Here is an 18303-nt window from a genome sequence, read left to right on the forward strand (position 1 = left end):
TTTTTCAACCATTTTTTGTATACATGGGTATGTACCCAACAAAGATCAGGATCCATGATTTCTGAGAACACCTCCCTTTCTATAAATGGGCAGGACTAAATAGTGATGGAGACCATTCACATGCTCACTGCAGACATAGGAATGAGAGAATGTGGCTTTGGTTACAGAAAATAGCCTCAATGTTTTTGAGGCACTGAACTCAAATTAGAAAATAATTCCTTATATTATTTTGGAAACTTGTATAGCAACCAAAAACCTAATTATAATTTTTGATGAATTTAGCTGGTAAGAAAAGAGAAAATAGCATTTGAAACTGTTTACACGGAGCATCAACAGGGATATCTCTGCCATAGTCTGCTTATCTCTACCATTTTTTCATATCATTGTGGGACTAAGGGCTAAGAGGCAGAAGGAAACAGAACAAAGCAGAAAGTGAGGTGAAGGGCAATTGCTTGTTTCATGGATTGAATGAGGACAAACCTCAAGAACTTGGACCAGTTTCATGCAAAGGATAAAATATGTATATCGTATCAAATAAGACCTTCCTTCACAGAATGTGTGCTTCTGAGTAGGTAATCACCCAAAATGAAAAGACAGTTTTTGTATTTATTTTTATCTCTTTGAACTGTCAACATGTTCCAATGTTCATGGTGAAGCCAAAGATTAAATGTCCTTATATTTTTGTTTTGATTTCGCTGCCAAATGCAAATATCTCACTGTAAGTAAGTCATTACTCTCCCGCTGTTGTGGTCTGATTAATTCCCACAATATTAGCCAGCAATTCATTTTATCCCTTGGCGTCACAAGTCCAGTTGAAGGAGATAAGTGGCTGATAAAAGACCTGCGAGAACAGTTATAAATGATTCACTTTAAAAGAATAATAAAGCAGCCGCTGGGGAAGGGTGACGCAGTCGCCCTTCCATATATTGCACAAAACTAATTTCGTTTAAAAAACTTGGGCAAATTATAGTCAATAATCTTCACTGTCACCCTGCTGCTCATAAAAACTTTTGAGAAGAAACTTAATGCTGAAATGCAAATATTTAATTAGATTTTAATGGTGAGGTTTATTTTTTCTACGTCTGGTCATCTGTCTCAATTACATTCTCCATTTTTTACAGTTAACCAGGAATTGCCATTCCTGTGGGCTTTGGGATGCTTTCTCTGTCTTTGTTTCTGTTTAGCTTTTACACAAGTGTTGTTCTTGTGGGAAGAGTTCGCTTTGTTCTGCTCTCTTTTGCTTTTGGAAAAGAGAAACATTTAAGGAGGGGAGGGAAGTATAGGATCTGAGTAATACTTTTAAGTTAATTGTCCTTATGTCCCAACACAGAGTGTTCAGTAGCTAAACAATTAATTGTCTTTTCTTCTACCTCATTGCACAGGGCAATTAATACTCATTTTTATTTAACATCCAATTAAAGTGATTCTGTATATACTTAAATGCTAGAGCTATGCTTCTAATGTATTTTGTAGTTTTGAGTTTTACATTAATTCACAGAGATTAGTGAAACCTGGCTGCTGGTGTCAATTTCTCCAAAACCAGTATGAGAATCTGTTACTCCTTCTGTTAGGCACAATACCCTTCAAAACTGCTCAGGACAGGCATGGAGAACCCACAGTCCTGACCATCTCTTGTAGTAATCGTTAAGCTGTCCTCCTACTTCAATCTCACCTTTCTTTCTAGGGATGATCTTTGAAGCTCCTTCCTCCTTTGTCAGCGGCTTTTGCCAATAGGTCAGAAGGCTAAAGCAAAATACTGGTCAGGAGAAAGAAAAGGGGGATTGGGGTTCTCACCTTCCAGAGAGAGGTTTCTTTGAGCATCAATCACTCTTGTGGAGTTAACTGCCTCTGGCAAAAGAAACCAACCCTGGTAGCGCAGTTAATTCTAGTTCGCAGGTGGTGTCTAGCTCCCACAGACACCAACACAGCCAACCTACAGGGACTTGTAGATTTCATTCAGATTTTTTTCAGTTCCTCCCTCAACCTCAAAGTCAGTGGCTCCTTCCTGCAATTGCTACTTCTGTGAACCCTTGATCGCCTCTTTCCATGTTTTATACTTTTCCCCCACCTGGTTGCTGAGATTCAAGCCCAAAGTATTATGTATTCCCATCACAAGGCCCACAGATCCACATCCTCTACCACCACTAATAACAATTTTCAACATTGCTTCCTTAAAACTACTTGTGGTTTCAGTCTCCTAGGTAAATCGCCCCTGCTTCAACCCATTTCATTGGCAAAGCACCTAGACTTGGCTCGGAATCCTAGTCCCAGCACTTAGGAACCTTGGCCAAGCAGTACTTACAAATTTCTGAGTTCTCCAGTGAGAGACGATGTGCTTAGTCCTGCTGAATCTGGATGGACCAGGGCAGGGTGGTAACTGAGTAGGGCTTCCTCTTCTCTGAGAAGGGGAAAGGGTGATGTGGGGAGGGATTTGTAAAAGTGGGACAAGGAGGAGAGAAGGGAGGGGGACTGCAATCAGGATGTAAAGTGAATTAATTAATTAATTAATATTAGTGAAAAATTCTGCGTTCTCATTTATGTTTGTACAAATTGAGCATAATGTCCTAGAGCTGCATAGAGTAAGGAGATAATCGCAATCAAGTAACAACATAGTCAAAGATCCTTTTTGTTGTCTATATGTTCAGTTTCTCCCATATACCACAGGGGGGAAAAGTTATGCTATTTCTTTACTATAAATAAATGTGTCTCTTCTCCTTTTCTACCTTCAACTGTAGAGCTAACACGGCACAATGTCAACCCCTCTGAGACGCTCTAATTCCAGACCTAATCCTTTCAGTAACACCTTTAATTCTGTCAGTATGTTCCTGGTCACCATGGTCTTTGCCTTTAATAACCTCTCTTCTCGTTATTTTACCTGATAATGTCTTTCTATAAAACATTCCAGAATCTTTTTATTCATTTCCTATTTGGTTTCTGGGGCTCTCATCTCCCCCAGTGCATCCCCAGGCAGCCTCTCCGTCACCCCAGTCTACTCTTCCATTCTCTTGATCCCTGGAAATGCCACACGTTACTAATGCAAGTCCACATCAAGTCAGATATATTATAAATACTGCATTATCTTTGCCCATTCACTTTTCCTTTGTGAAGATCTAGGATTCGGCTCTTAATAGACCCTTGATAAATATTCATGCAGTAGAACCAGGAAGGAAATCTCCATTTATCCCAACAACAATCTGGGGTTTTTTTTCCACCCTTTCCAAATTCCTGGGCTTTTGCCTTTTGAAAGCTACAATTTTCTCACTCTGAGAAAGAAAATAAATAAATAAATGCATGCTATCTTCCCCTTTCTGTTCTATTCTCTCCATTAATATTATGATAAAAAAAAAAGCAAAACTTCAAAGACATGAAAAGATGTCAGGTGTTCAAAGCTAGAAGGCAGGGTCCTCTTTGTTCGCCCTCTCTGTCTAAAAGCACTCTAGTCTCATTTTTTCCTGTGATCTACTGCTGGGTGATCCTAATAGCTTGTTGGCATCCAATCACAGCTTTTATAGATGTGTGCACGTGTGTGTATGTAAAAGAGTTGGTGAACTGGCCTGATTTTTTAAATCAATTTACTTATTTATCTCTCTATTACTGCAAAGGTTGTGAACCAGACAGAAGCTCTTACAAATGGACACACTTTCCTTCTGATTCCTCTTTTGAACAGCTCTGTGTGACCATTGTAGTGAGGTCATATCCAACATAGAGTTCCACAGTTCACTGTGTCATATTCTCCATCACTGTCCCTAACAAGATGTTAGATCTCTTCAGGTTCTGGCATTTCAGCCACTGTCCTTCAAAGTACAAGAAACATAATTTTAAATCTCCAGGAGTGATTTCCTCAAACACTTGATGAATTAGGTGTTGACTTTAGTGGTTTTGAGGCACAAACAAGACAAGTAAAAACATCTAGTTATGCCAGGCAGTGGTGGCGAATGCCTTTAATCCCAGCACTTGGGAGGCAGAGGCAGGCAGATTTCTGAGTTTGAGGCCAGCCTAGTCTACAGAGTGAATTCCAGGACAGCCAGGACTACACAGAGAAACAAGCAAACAAACTAAAAAAAAATCTAGGTATTGTCTTTCTTCACAACCATATTCTAGAACATAAAACTCAAGCCCAAAGGGCTGATACAAGCTGGCTTGGTGACAAACTGGGAATGACAGAACTGGGAAGAAGTTTAGATACCCATTATCAAGCTAAATTTTTTCATTGTTATTTCTTTTCTTCTTTGAAAACTTCCTTCAAATTTTAAGTATCTGGAGGAGACAATTTTATTGTGCCTCATCTCTTTTCAACCTATTTGATATGTGAATTTTTCTCTATTTCTTTCCATCTCATAAAGTTTAAATAAAAATGTAAATTCTCCAGTACTGCATGATCCCAACACACACAAGCATACTGATTGAGAGCCAATCAGTAAATGAAAGAAAACTAAGATGCTAAAATATTTGCAAGCATGAGACTTCCATTTCAAAATGATATGTGCTACATATGGCCACCAGTGCAATAGGAGCATGAATGTTGTGGAAGTAAACCACCACTTTCTGGTGATGTCTAAAGCCCACAAGATGAGATGGAACCCACTCATGACACTGTTAACAGAGACAAGAACACCAGGCTAGATAGTTCACTAACCCTAGGGGAGAACTTAATATTACTATCTGATCAATAGAAGTAGTATTAAAATGAATCCTAATAAATTATTGCAATACCCATAGCAGACCCCACCATTTTCCACCACACACAAAGGTTTCCTTTGGAGGATCCAGTAACGAGATGGGTCTTCAGGGACTCCTGTGAGATTTAATAGCAGGTTTTGATTCCTATTGTGGTTCAACCTAGAATCATGACTTGCACAGCAAAAACAGAGTCTCCCATGACATACCCCCTTTAGTCCAGTGTGTTGGAGCAAGGAAGAGAACTGTCATTTGCTGTGTCACACCATCCTAGACACAATACAACACGCTCTGTGCCCTCTCTAATTTGCATAAAAACTCAAGACAATAGGTAGGTGACAAAATTGAAAATGTGTAAGATTAAGAAACTTATGCAAACCCATACAGTTACAAAGGTCACAGACCTATTGTTCAAATGTGTCTCTTTGACAAGGAAAGCCAGGTTGCTCTCATTAAATTACCTTCTACAAGATAGAAAATGTATAAAAAGCTTTCTATTCAACAGCCCATCCTATATGTGACGGACCTGAACATGAAAGAAAGCAACATTAAGTAATTGGTCTTCTTCTGCCATCTCTAGAAACAATTTGATATATAATATATGTTTGCCTTTTTGGAGAAATTCTGTCTAACTAAAAAATATTGCACCATTACCTAGTAAATTGTTTTCTTACATCCCACAGTTTATCATCTGCAGATACTGTCAGAGTCTGATGTTTGAGTCATTATGCTTATGGGATTTAATTTTTAATGATGCAAAAATTATGCACAATGTACTATCATTTCTCTCCCAGACCCAGAATCTGATAGCTAATAATTGCTTCTTACTTAGTTTGCTAACGCTCCACAATATTAATTAGAATGCAACTAGAAGCAGAAAAGTGACTCACTGAAAATGGCCTTCATGGATTCTGTGTTCATTTGCCTCCAATAAGTTCATCAACAACTTCCTCTGGGCAGACTCTTCCCCAAACAAGATCTAAAGCCTGGAAAATGTACTTGGTGACCTTCATGCTCCTTAAAAGCCTGAAGAACTCTTAAATGGTATTAGTTAGTGCAGTGCTGGCTACTGTTAACGGTAGGCATCAAATTAATGATTTTCTGCAGTAGAGAGATATAAATCTCCATTTACTCCCATGTCACCCTCATGCAGGTGTTTGCAATCAATGGCTTCCTTTCTTCCACACAGTGGTGGAGAGATCTAGGTTTCTTCTAACTTTTGACACTGTCATTTTCTGTAGTTTCAGACTCCTCTGCTTTCATGTGATTTTTTTTTTGTGTGTGTGTGTGTGTGTGTGTGTGTGTGTGTGTGTGTGTGTGTGTGTGTGTAGAATGACCAAGAAAAGCATAATATAGTCTCTGTATATGTAAACACTGCCTTATAGGCTTCTTGTAATTATTAAAGTCATATGTGTGTATTATGAACATAAATATACATGTAATATTGACTATAACATTATGAAGTAAACATTGTTATTATTTTAGTTTTTGCACATGAGAAGACTGAGCCAAAGTGTGCAAAAAGTAAACTTCTTACACCTAAATCACTACACGAAGTTGGCAAGACAGCTTAGTAGGCCAAGTTAGTAGGCCCAGTCGCTTGCTACCAACCCTAATTGACCTGAGTTAAATTCCCAGGACTCACGAGCTAGGATGAAAGAACCAACTCCTGCAAGTTATCCTCTGATTTTCACTTGTGTACCACAGCATATGTGCACCTCCCACTCACAGGAAAACAAATAAATGCAAAACATAAAGTCACTTCACTAGTGTCTTGGGGCTGTTATCCAAGTTACCACAAACCTGGTGATTTTTAAATAACAGAGACTTATACTCTTACATTTCTGGAGATGAGAAGCCCAACTTAGCATTGCTAAGCTTAAATCAAAGTGCCACAGGACCATAATGTTCTCAGAGGATCTAGGAAGGAATCAGTCCTATCTTCTACGCTATCTGATTTCTACCAGCACTACTTGGTCTATTGCAGTGGCTCTCAACCTTCCAAGAGATGATACCCTTTAATACAGTTCCTCATGTTGTAGTGACCCCCCAACCATAAAATTATTTCATTGCTACTTTATAACTATAATTTTTCTACCATTATGAACTGTAATGTAAACATCTGATATGTGACCCACAGATTGAGAACTGCTACGAGCCTGTAGTGACAGCAAATCTGCATGGTCTTCATGCTGCCTTTTCCAATGTGTGCATGCATCCAAGTCTCTCTCTCTCTCTCTCTCTCTCTCTCTCTCTCTCTCTCTCTCTCTCTCTCTCTCTGTGTGTGTGTGTGTGTGTGTGTGTGTGTGTGTGTGTGTGTGGTCTCTTCTAAAGGATACATGTACAATAGGACTCACTCACTCTAAAACTCCAGGATAATCTCATCTCCAAGGCCATAATCTTGTTGTAAAGGTATCATATCTATGGTAGAAGCTGGAAAAGATGAGTTTGGTTAGGTCTGCATGCACAGGTGCATGTGCTTCCATGTCCTCTGATGGAGTGGGACTTGGTTTGTAATAAGAAAACATATGTAAAGGCATCAATATGCCTAAAAGATATCTTCATCCTTATGCTTTCTGCAGCATTGCTCACTACAGGTGTGCCAACAACCTAAGTGCCTATCATTGAACAGACATAGAAAGGGTAGAAGCTGAGATGGTGGCACAGTTGGTAATGTGATTATCACACAAGCATGAGGATCCAAGTGCAATAGCCAGCATCCTCATTAAAGGCCAGATAAGGTGACACACTCTTATCATCTCAACACTAGGGAGGAGAAGACAAGCAGATGCCATGGCTGTCTGGCTAGCCTTCTCAGTCAAATGGGTCAGCCCTGCATCACTGAGATCCTGTCTCAAAGACAAGATGATAGCTCCTAAGGAAAAGCAGCCAGGGTTGTCCTCTGGCCTCCACATAATGCAAGTGTTCAAACATTCACAAACACCCACATATACACACATAAGAAACTCAATTTATTAGTTTAAAATGTACTATATGTGCACAATGGGATATTAGTTGTCCACTAAAAAAGAATGAGGGCTGGGGCTCTAGTTTATTAGTACAGTACTTATGTGCAAGATTTAGGGTTAATTTCCAGACAGACAGACAGAGCAGAAAGGGAGGAGAGAATATGAAACCCATCATATGAGGTCAAGAAAAAAAAACTGAGACACAGAAAGAAAAATACTTCATATCTCAGTCTTTATGTAAGAACCAAAAACATTTATCTCATCAAAGTAGAAAATTAAGCCAGGGCCACCAGAGCCTATGGACACTGGAGTTAGAGAGCAGTTAATAGTACATGGATGTTCATAATCACTTTTCTGTTTGCAAGCAGAACCTTGAAGGAAATGACATGAATTTCTTAAATGTCATGATCAAATGAATCATTTCCCAAAGGTGAAGCTAAACTCATTTGCTGACTGTGATTTTTGCTTGTTTTTAGTTTTGGAGGAGGGTTGTTTGTTTGTTTGTTTGTTTGTTTAAGAAAACATTACCCTGCCATAGCAATGTCTTTCTGGAATCCCAGTAGTAAAGAGGCTGAAGTAGGATTGAGTTCAAGCCAGCTGAGGTCTCATGAGGAATAAGGAAAACAAAGAACAAACACACATTAGGTTCCTGAGACTGCATCTACCAGACAGACCAAGAGGCAGATAAACCACAAGGAAGAGCTTCCCTGAGTTCTGTTGTAGACATAAATCCTTTTGCACTAGGTCCCAGGCCCATGGTATCCTGGTCCTGCTAGCAGCTGCTTATCCAACAGACTGCCATTGTAGCTGCATTGTCTTTGTGTTGGTTGGTGTTTTGTTTGTGTTGTGCTTTTTTTCTTGTTTATAATCACTGTGGCAAAATACCTAAGGAAAAACATTCAACTTAAAGGAGGAAAGATTTATGTACTCACTTATAAGTGGATATTAGCCGTAAAGTACAGGATAAACATGCTACAAAGCATAGATTCAAAGAAGCTAAGTAACAAGGAGGGCCCAAGAGAAGAACTGTAAATAGATTAGATATCTCTGCATGACAAAGGGATGGGATTGGGTGGGTAAGGGATGGGGTGAAAAGAAAAAGGATGAGGTACAGGGAGGACAGAGGGAAAGAATACTGGAAGAGACAACTAGATTCGGGGGCAGGGACAAGAGCATCTCTGGGACAAGCTAGAAACCTAGGACAATGGAAACCCCCAGGAATCTGTGAGAGTGACCCTAGCTAATACTCCTAGCAATGGGGAATATGGAGCCTGAGCCAGCCACCTGTTCTAACCAGGCAAGACTTCCAATGAAGGGGTTGGGACACCTACTGAGCCACAAAACCTTAGACTCACAATTTGCCCTAGCTACAAGATCTTCAGGGGTAAAAGATGGAACAGAATTTGAGGGAAAGGACGATGACTAGTCTTACTTGAGACCCATGCCATGAGAGGAGCCCACCCACAAGATTATTCATGATACTCTGTATTACTTGCAGGCAGGAGCCTAGCATAACTGTCATCAGAAAGGCTTCACTGAAAAACTGATGGAAACTGATGCAGAGACCCACAGCCAAACCTTATGTAGAGCTTGGAGAATCCTGTGGAAGAGGGGCAAGAAGGCTTGAAGGAGTCAAAGGGGTCAATGACAACACAAGGAAACCTACAGAATCAACTACCACGGGCCCATAGGGGCTCACAGAGACTGAACAGCCAACCAGAAAGCATGCATGGGATGGACCTAGGCCCTCTGCTCATATGTAACAGTTGTTCAGAGGCCATCACAGAGGAACACCAGGGAAAGAGCTCAAGGTAGGTGCTTGAAGCCAAAGCCATAGCAACACAGATGTCAAGGGTGTGCTGTTCACTAAGTAGTTTGCATACAGCTCAGTTTCTTATACAGAACGTGCCTAACTGCCTAGGAGTATTATCCCCCACAGTGGGCTGGATCCTTCTACAGTAACTAGCAGTTACAAAGATGCTCCACAGTGGTTACATATGTGCAGAAGGCCCAAATAAGTGCAACTTGATATGCCAAGGCTGATTGATATCCATGGCAGGCCTCCCCTTTTCTAAGAAGGGCAGGAGGGACGGATTGGGGTCATAGAGAAGTGAAGGGAGGGACTAAAAAGAGAGGAGGGAGGGGAAGCTGCAATCCAGAAAGACATAGCAGAATAAAGTGGCTTACCTCATGGCAGCCAAAATGCAGATAGATCTTGTCCTTGTAATGTTTCGCCAGCAAAACATACTCGGACAACCAGATCCTTCTACGGCAAAGCTTTATTGCTTACATCTCAGGAAGACCTCGAATACAGGAAACTCAGTCCTTTTATAACCCACAAAGAGCGGTTGGAGACGTGACTCACCCTGACTGGCTGCTCACTATCAGCCCAGATGACGTGCCACGGGACAGGCAGGGCACAAGGAATGGAGAAATACCCCAGCACATACGAAGACTAATTGTTTATCAGTTAGAACACCGGATATGATTGCAAGGGCGGCTCCTTACAGATAGAGAAGACACACAGGGACTAGAAGCATAACAAACCCTCCAAAGGCAACCCCCTCCAAAGGTAGACCTGCTTCCTCCAACTAGGCCCCTCCTCCTAATCCACTCAGTTATGTATCCATCAACAGAGTCACCCACGAATGAAATTAGTGGCCTCATGAGCCAGTCACTGGTCAACAACACCATCAGCTGGGTACCAAGCCTTCAACAATCAAGGCTTTTTAAAAGAAACTACTAGCCAAAGCATACCATCAGAGGCCTGAAATTCTGTTTCCTAGCGTAGTAAATGTGAGAGGCAACTTGGAAGGTACAAAGACCCTGCATTTTCAAATCAGATAGATTTAGAGTTGCAGATTAAACAGGAAATGTTAAATTCATGTATACCAACCTCTACCTCAAACTTTTTAGCAGTGCATTAATGCAACATACTTCAGTGGGCATATAGGTCAGTAAGAAAGGGCTAACAATGTAGCTGAATGGTAGCATATGTGCCTAGCAGACACAAGATCCTTGGTTTAGATGCCTATTGCCACAAAAAATATAAAAAATTAAAAAGGGATGATATGTGTACAAGAATCTAGCACCTGTCATGCATGAAGTGCCAGTTGTCCCTGCTCCGTTTCTTCCACTGAAACTTTGCCCCACCCCACTTTCTCTGTCTCTCTCTCTCTCTCTCTCTCTGTCTCTCTCTTTCTCTCTGTCTCTCTCTTTCTCTCTGTCTCTCTCTCTCTCTTGTGTGTGTGTGTATGTGTGAGAGAGAGAGAGAGCAAATACATTGATTCTTTGATTTACAGCTACCATCTAGCTCCTGAACATTTAAATCTTCTCATCTCCTTTTGATTAACTGATTGATCCTGAAATTGAGACTACACTGCTGTACTACACTACACTACTACTACACTGTGTACACAACACTGCTACCAGGTTTCTGTCTTCCCCCTCGTATCTCATACCCACTCTCCCACAGTCAGCAAGGCAAAAGGAGGAAGCTGAGAAGGAGGAGCACCCCTCCATCATCACTGCAATGTTCTAGACGACCCTTGCATAAACATCATTGGCTACCTTTCCCTAATTTGTTGCCCACTCTCAAATTCACCTAGACTGGGAGCACTGTGGACTTTTATTCTTTCTGTGATCAAGATGGTTTACGTAAAAGTTATAGCCAGGAAGAAACATTTGACTTTTCAGCGAGCACGATTTGCAGACCTTTGCAGTAGAGAACCATTTTTTGCAGTTGATGAAAAGGAGGCAGGAGAACTGGTCATTTGCTACTGCTGATTTCATGATAAGCATCGGGCATCTAGGATTAGTTCCAAAGATAGTGAATAGGTTCAAAGTCGTAGATTATTTGGACTTTAATTAGGAGTCTATTTCATATACATTTTAAATGTTAATCACTGTTCAGTGAACCAGTAGACTCAGATAGGTCACCCACAGCCTACTTGAGAGGTAAAACATCGGGTGGTAGTGGCACAACAGCCTGTTCCCTTGAAGAAAATGACAAAGGATCCAAAGAGTTCATAGTATATACACAGAATCTTCAGATTTGTAAATCTTCGCTTCATTTAGCTGACTTTTTAAACACTCCTCTCTACAACAGAGACATGTAATTAGTGTTGTGATACATAATACCTACAAGTTACATTGGTTCTTTTTAAGACTTAATTTCAGAGCCTCTGAACATAAGTCTGAGGCACAAAGGCAACAGTAAAACTAGTTTGGTAAGGTCTAAAATTAATCAATACTGGATTTGAGCAGGACAGACCACTAGGGGTTTAGGGTTAAACCTCTAGTTCATCTGTCCCAAGAAGGTAAGCAGTGCCACCCATTCAAGCACTCCATCTAAAGGGATGAGGGCTGGTGGAATGCAGAGGAAGGAAATGCAATCACTGAGCAGAAGGGAAAGGAATAGCTAACTGGGGGCCAGTGGCACCGAGTTTGCTTTGGAGCACTGACCACAGGCCTTAGTCTAAATGGAAAAGGAATTAGAGCGGAAGTAAAGAGAATGCGTAATTAAGCAATAATGGTCAGAATGTGGCCTAGTGGGTCATTATCTTGAGTTCTGGGTTTGTATGGTGGCCTAAAGTTGTTATGGCTGTCATCATTCGGTAGGATCGCTTGGACCTCTGCAAGTTATTCCTACTGCTCTCCCATGCAGACTTACCATCACAGAAAATTATCCTCATTCGAGGAGAGGTCTTGCTTCTTGCCGAAGTGTTTGGGAGCTCTAGTTTCTGAGTTTCTCAGCCTCTTTCAGCTCCTGTTGCACAGGTGCCAGGGAGCCACATATAAGGATGCACCCAAACTCCATGTCAGTTAAATACCCATCAGCTTTGGAACTGAATCGCTGGCTTTTTATGGTTGGGGGCTATATTTATCATAATCTTAGTAGTAATGCCATTAATTTTTGGACCCTTGTGTATACAATGGTTGTCTTAATTTTATCTCCTATTGCTTATAGTCAATATGCACTCAAGTAGTTCTGCAGCATCTGACCTCACCTATCTGGGTCCCCTTGATCCAGACCTGAAAATCAACAAAAATGAAGATCTCAAATGGCCTGTAGCCCATGTTTAGCCACAAGTAGCAATATATCAAGGGTCGTTGCCTATATTATTTTTTTCAGCTCAGCTCCTAAGTGGGTTAGATATATAGACAGTATTGGTGGCCTTATATGATTCTGAAGATGAACTCTACTTTCTCATAGTAACAACACTAGAAAGGGAAATATCACAATTACCACTATTTAAGGTTAAATACTGAGTCTTATGATTCAAGATGGTGATGGCTGCCAGCACCCAAGGCGTGCAGAGCCACTCCAAGGAGCCTGGGGGACACGGAGACTTTGAGGATAAACTCTGCGGCAGAGGACGAGCCTGCTGAGCGCACAGTATCTCCCAAACAAGTAAAGAAGGATAGGTCTTACGGAAAGATGCTTGTAAAAAGCCGTTTCACAGAATTGACGCTGGGCAAGGCAGAACAGACGTGGGTGTGGTGGAGAGATGAAGAACTAGCACACCGCAACAGACAAAGGAGCCTGTCCTCACCCAGCAGGGCTAGTCCTCAGGCTGCTGGGAGGCTCAGACCACCACCGGCACACTTTGTCCAGTTTCCACCTGCTAGGATGGAGCCACCATTGTTGCCACTTTGCACTGATCACCATGCTGGGGTAGGACAGTGTGGCGCCACGATTCGGTGCTGCCCACAGGCTACGAGCTCGATGATCCGTATCTGTGAGTTGGCCGCGTGGCCCGTGCCAAGGGCAGGGAGGTGCGCAGCAGCCTGAAGCTCCTGCGGATCCAGGCCTCTGATGTGCTGCCCAGCTGCAAGATCACCCTGACTCTGAGCAACAACAATATATCCGAGTTGAAGATTGGTTTATTTTCTGGTTTAAGCCTCCTCAAAAGACCTTCATGTCTGAGCTGACGCCAGAGGCCTTGCTGGTATCTGTGGTCTGTGTTGATGATGGAAATCATGCTGCTGTCACGAGCAAGGAAGTGACAGCTTCTTTTGCAGTGGTATTGATGACTGCGGACTCATAGCTAAAAATGAGAGTCATTGAAGTTTTCTGTGACAACCCCCTCCCAAAAAATGAAACAAAACGAAACCCAAAACAGCTAGACAGAAAGCTATTGAAGAGAGTTCTTACAAACTTTGATAACGATGCTGGAGTGTCACTCTTCATGATTGATGGGGGGAGGTGGGGAAGGACTCAGTTTTCTTTAAGAGGCTGGCAACTGGGAGTTTGACCATGATCCAATATGAGTATATGGTCGATACAAACTGGACTTAGTGTATTGGTCAGGGAAGCACAAGGATGGCAAGGTGTACCTGGGAGAAATGGGAAGAAAGTGTGATCGGTGTGTGTGTGTGTGTGTGTGTGTGTGTGTGTGTGTGTGTGTGTGTGTGAAAGTCCCAAATAATTAATAAAAATATTAATGTTGTGGGGAAAAATACCACATAAAAAAGGTAAAGATATGAGAACTGTTGAAGTCCATTAAAGAAAAGCTTCTTCCTCTGGTCCAAAGAATACAAACTGAGTTCTGTATCTAGCCCTTTTTGGAGACATGCCTTTCTGACCTGCTCTAAAGCTTAGACATTACATATTATTGTTTGCCATGAACTGGGTTCATTTGGTCTCTCAACCCACGGGGGAATCAGGGTTTCAGTACTCAGGTGGGCAAGGAGTTGGCAAAAAGTGACAAAGAGACGCTGACACAGAGAGAGTGCTGTATCTGAATGTAATTTCTCAAAGTGAGCATCAGACTTATAATACAGAAAAAAACCAAGAAAGCTAGGCGATACATCAGCCAAGGTACATAGAGATGCATAATGGCTCTTTACACAAAACAGAAAAATGTATACATAAAAGTCAGCAGGAGCCAGGAAGTGTTTACAACTGAGATAAGATCAGCCCTATCTAAAATCAGCTATTCACAGGAACCAGGTAAAAGGGCTAATACACCCAGGTGCAATACTATTGTTAAACCCACCACCAGGGGTCCCTTAGTAAATACCTAATTATGCTATTCCTCTGGGCCTAGTGAAAAACATGTACCAGGGAAGTTCTGTTCTACTAACCCTTTCATGAATAATACAATACTCCAATTCCTCCTTAAACGACAACCCACCTTCTTTCTACTATTATGTAATGTAGGTTGCCATTCATATCTCTAATGAAAATTCTAAGTTTACTATTTTGAACTAGCCCTGAGCTTTCTAGCTCCTATCTGACAAACTGCAATATGTCTGATTACTAACTATCAACACTGGAGGCATTTTGTCTGAATGAGTAACATTATTACAAAATTCCAAGCCCAGGGTCAGCTTAAGAACTGCCTAGGACATTGGTAAAGGCCAGGAAGCAAAGTTCAACCTAATTTAGGTATTTGTCAAATCATTCCTTGGAGGCACCTATAATAAAATAATACTGAAAGAAAGCACACAGATCCATTCACCAACTATAGAAAGGACAAATCTGAAATATATCTGTTTATGGGGTGCCAGAAACTTTCCAGGAGACAAGTTTCCGTGAAACTTTATGCCTCAGGACTGCAGCCAAACTTTTGGGTCTGCCACACAATTTTTAATGAAGTGGGTGTGGCAATTGTTTCTTCCTTAAGATTTAATCCATCTGTGTCTGCCAATTGCCTGGCCAGGAAACAACTTCCCAAGTAGGCAGTTTCTCCTGGAAGCATGCTAAGGCGATGGGAGGAATAATTATCCCCTGAATGAAATACTGTGCTTATTCCTCCGAGAAACTCCTCCCTCCTGCACTTTGCTTACAATGTTTCCACAATACAGTACTTCTAACTCTGCCCATTTTTTTCTTTTTATTTCCTTTTTTAAATTCAAACCCAAAACGGTAGCTTTTCTCCTTCATTATCATTATCTCTTTCTCAGACACGAAGCAAAATCCTAAGGATGCATTCCCTGAAATTCTGGACTCCCTCACTATTTCTCTGAAGAGCCTTCCCAGCTTTCTACAGCTGCCTGACAAAACTCCGTTACTCAATATGCCAACTTTGTTTGGATCCTAATTCAAAAGGCATGACTTTCTCTCTCCTCTATCAACCTTCTCTTGGGAGTTACCAAAATTTGTAGATTTCCTTCCCTGTTGTTTTCCTTGCAAATATTAATGCAAGTCTCCTTGAGCTTCCAAGTCCATTTCTAGATTACTTGATTAACAAGACTAAGAACCCAAAAAAAGAAAAGCATGATTTCTTTAGTAGGGGTGAGCACACTTAGGACCCTTGGGTTTTACACAGGAATTCCTAGAGTACCTTAGGTGAAATGAAGACAGAAATACCCTACTTGCCTCCTGCTTTAAGTTACCTTGTAGATCCAAATGAAGAGGCAGTGCCTCTTAGCAAACACCACCTGTAACAATTACTCCAATAAAGAATTCTAAACCTAGTCTATGACCTAATTTTGCCTCTTAGAATAAGAAAAACCAAAGACTGCTAAAAACAATTGACTTCTCTTAGATATAAGTATCAGTAGATATAAAATAATCTCTTTCCTAATTTTCTGGTATTAAAATGTCTTTCTAAAAATAATATAAGTTCCTAGTAGATGGTGGCCATATATTATTGCTTTTAGTAAGTTTGTAATTAATAAATTGTTTTTCATAACTTTGAAGGATATGAAGGGAAACCCTAGTAAGTATGTGATATTCTCTCTGGAAATACTGAACTGGGCTATCCCTGTCCCAGCATGCATCAAAAAAGAAACCCTGTTGTTTTCTGATCTTTCATTTCAGCAAAGGACAATGTTTAAAAGTCAATATTTCTTCATTTCCTGGATTTTCTTCTGATGAGAAAGGACAAACACTCCCTACCTACCTCCTAATGCACACAAGGTACTTGAAGACAGAAATTATTTCCTCAAAGTGGCTTAATCATGCTCTTGAAACCACTTCCTTCAATGGCCTAATCACATAAATCAGAGCAAAAGGTTAAAGATGGAGTTCGTTGTAGCAAATCGCCTGTGAATGTTTCTCAGCAACAGATTCCTTTGTATTAAAAGGTGACGTCTCTCTGATAATAGTATGCATACTTGGTGTCTGGGTTGTAGCATTTCCTCTGTCCAAAAATATATGCAACCTTTGAATATTCAGTTTGAAGAGAAACATGCTTAATTTCTATCAGTGTTTCACTCAGACCTGGACACAAATTGTTTTTCATAACTTTGAAGGATATGAAGAAAAACCTGGTAAGTATGCGATATTCTCTCTGGGAATGTTGAACTGGGCTATCCCTGTCCCAACACGCATAGAAAAAGAAAGCCCTGTTTTCTCATGACAATGTTTAAAAGTCAATATTTACTTGTTTCCTGGCTTTTCTTCTGATGAGAAAGGACAAACACTCCCTACCCAACCCCAGAGGGGACACAATGGCCACTAAATGTCATTTAATACCATAAACAAAAGGAGACAGCATCAAGATTCTGTAGGAGTAAAATAATCTAATTCCTTTACTTCTTCCTTGATTATTAAATATCACCCAGAACAATTTTTTTTGTTACTCATGATTCCCAAGTAGTAACATTATAAATTTAAAAATCAGTCAAAATACAACTTATTCAATAAATGCAGTGTATTGCACCACATTGCAGTGGTTCTTAAACACTTCTGAAAGCCTACAACAGGAAGTCCTGGCCCTGAGTGGCAGGAGACAAAGGGCCCATTTCTCCTCTGGTAAAGCACCATGCAAAAGTTACCCAATATTTTGTGTGGCTACTTTAACTTAAAAAGATGTGTTTTGCCTAAAATTTCCCTTTTATCTCTGCTCTTAAACATTTGCCTTGGCTAGCAGCACACATCTCTAATCCCAACACTCAGGAAGCTGAGGCAGGAGGATAGCTGCATGTTCTCAGCCAGTCAGGGTTGTTTAGCAAGACTCTGTCTAAAACAAACACCTGAAGAAAAGCCTGGAAACTGATAAGGAAGACAGTGAAGCCCCAGTGTAAGCTGCATCAGAGTGTGCCAGGGCTTACAGAAGGACTTCACTCTTAGGTAGCACTCACCAATGCATTTGTGGCTCAAGGCCATGCCCTGCCATCTTTGGTTTGTATAATGGCTGAGATGAAGGTAAGGGAGACGTGGAAGGAACATTATCACACCATGAGATACATTCATATGCTGATATTCTACTTTCCTGAATAACTATCAGGATAGATATTTTTATACTACTTTACAAAAGAACAAAAACAGACTTAAAGAGTTGAGATTCAAATTTAGAGATGTTGCTTTATATCTGATTCCAAATCCTAACACTCCTCCTCCCTCCCCACAATTATGGCTGCTCCTCAGGGGATGTGAGAGATTAACTCAGTCTCTTTTCTAACTGAATTTGGTTAGCATTTCAAGAAGGGTGTTTAACTGTGCCACTTCTGTGCATACATATCATCACAATTCGCTCTTGCTCACCCGGACAGCTCTTCCCAACTCCTTTCGCTTCTCCTGGAACACCTTTTTCTCCTTGTAAGTAATTCTCTCTCTCTCTCTCTCTCTCTCTCTCTCTCTCTCTCTCTCTCTCTCTCTCTCTCTCTCTCTCTCCCTCTCTCTCCCTCTCTCTCTCTCTCTCTCTCTCTCCCTCTCCCTCCCTCCCTCCCTCTCTCTCCCTCTCTCTGTCTCTCTCTCTGTCTC

At 41.0% G+C, this 18303-nt stretch overlaps 1 long non-coding RNA gene across 1 annotated transcript in view; it reads right to left on the minus strand.

The window, feature by feature from the left end:
* Positions 1-9950, minus strand: part of Gm12648 — a 337451-nt gene extending 327501 nt beyond the window's left edge. Inside the window, exon 1 of the long non-coding RNA XR_001784347.1 lies at positions 9834-9950. This is a non-coding gene — a long non-coding RNA (predicted gene 12648). The remainder of the gene's footprint in view (positions 1-9833) is intronic.
* Positions 9951-18303: the final 8353 nt, after the last annotated feature.

The sequence above is a fragment of the Mus musculus genome, chromosome 4 (genome assembly GCF_000001635.26).
Source record: "Mus musculus strain C57BL/6J chromosome 4, GRCm38.p6 C57BL/6J".
NCBI classification, from domain to species: Eukaryota; Metazoa; Chordata; class Mammalia; order Rodentia; family Muridae; genus Mus; species Mus musculus.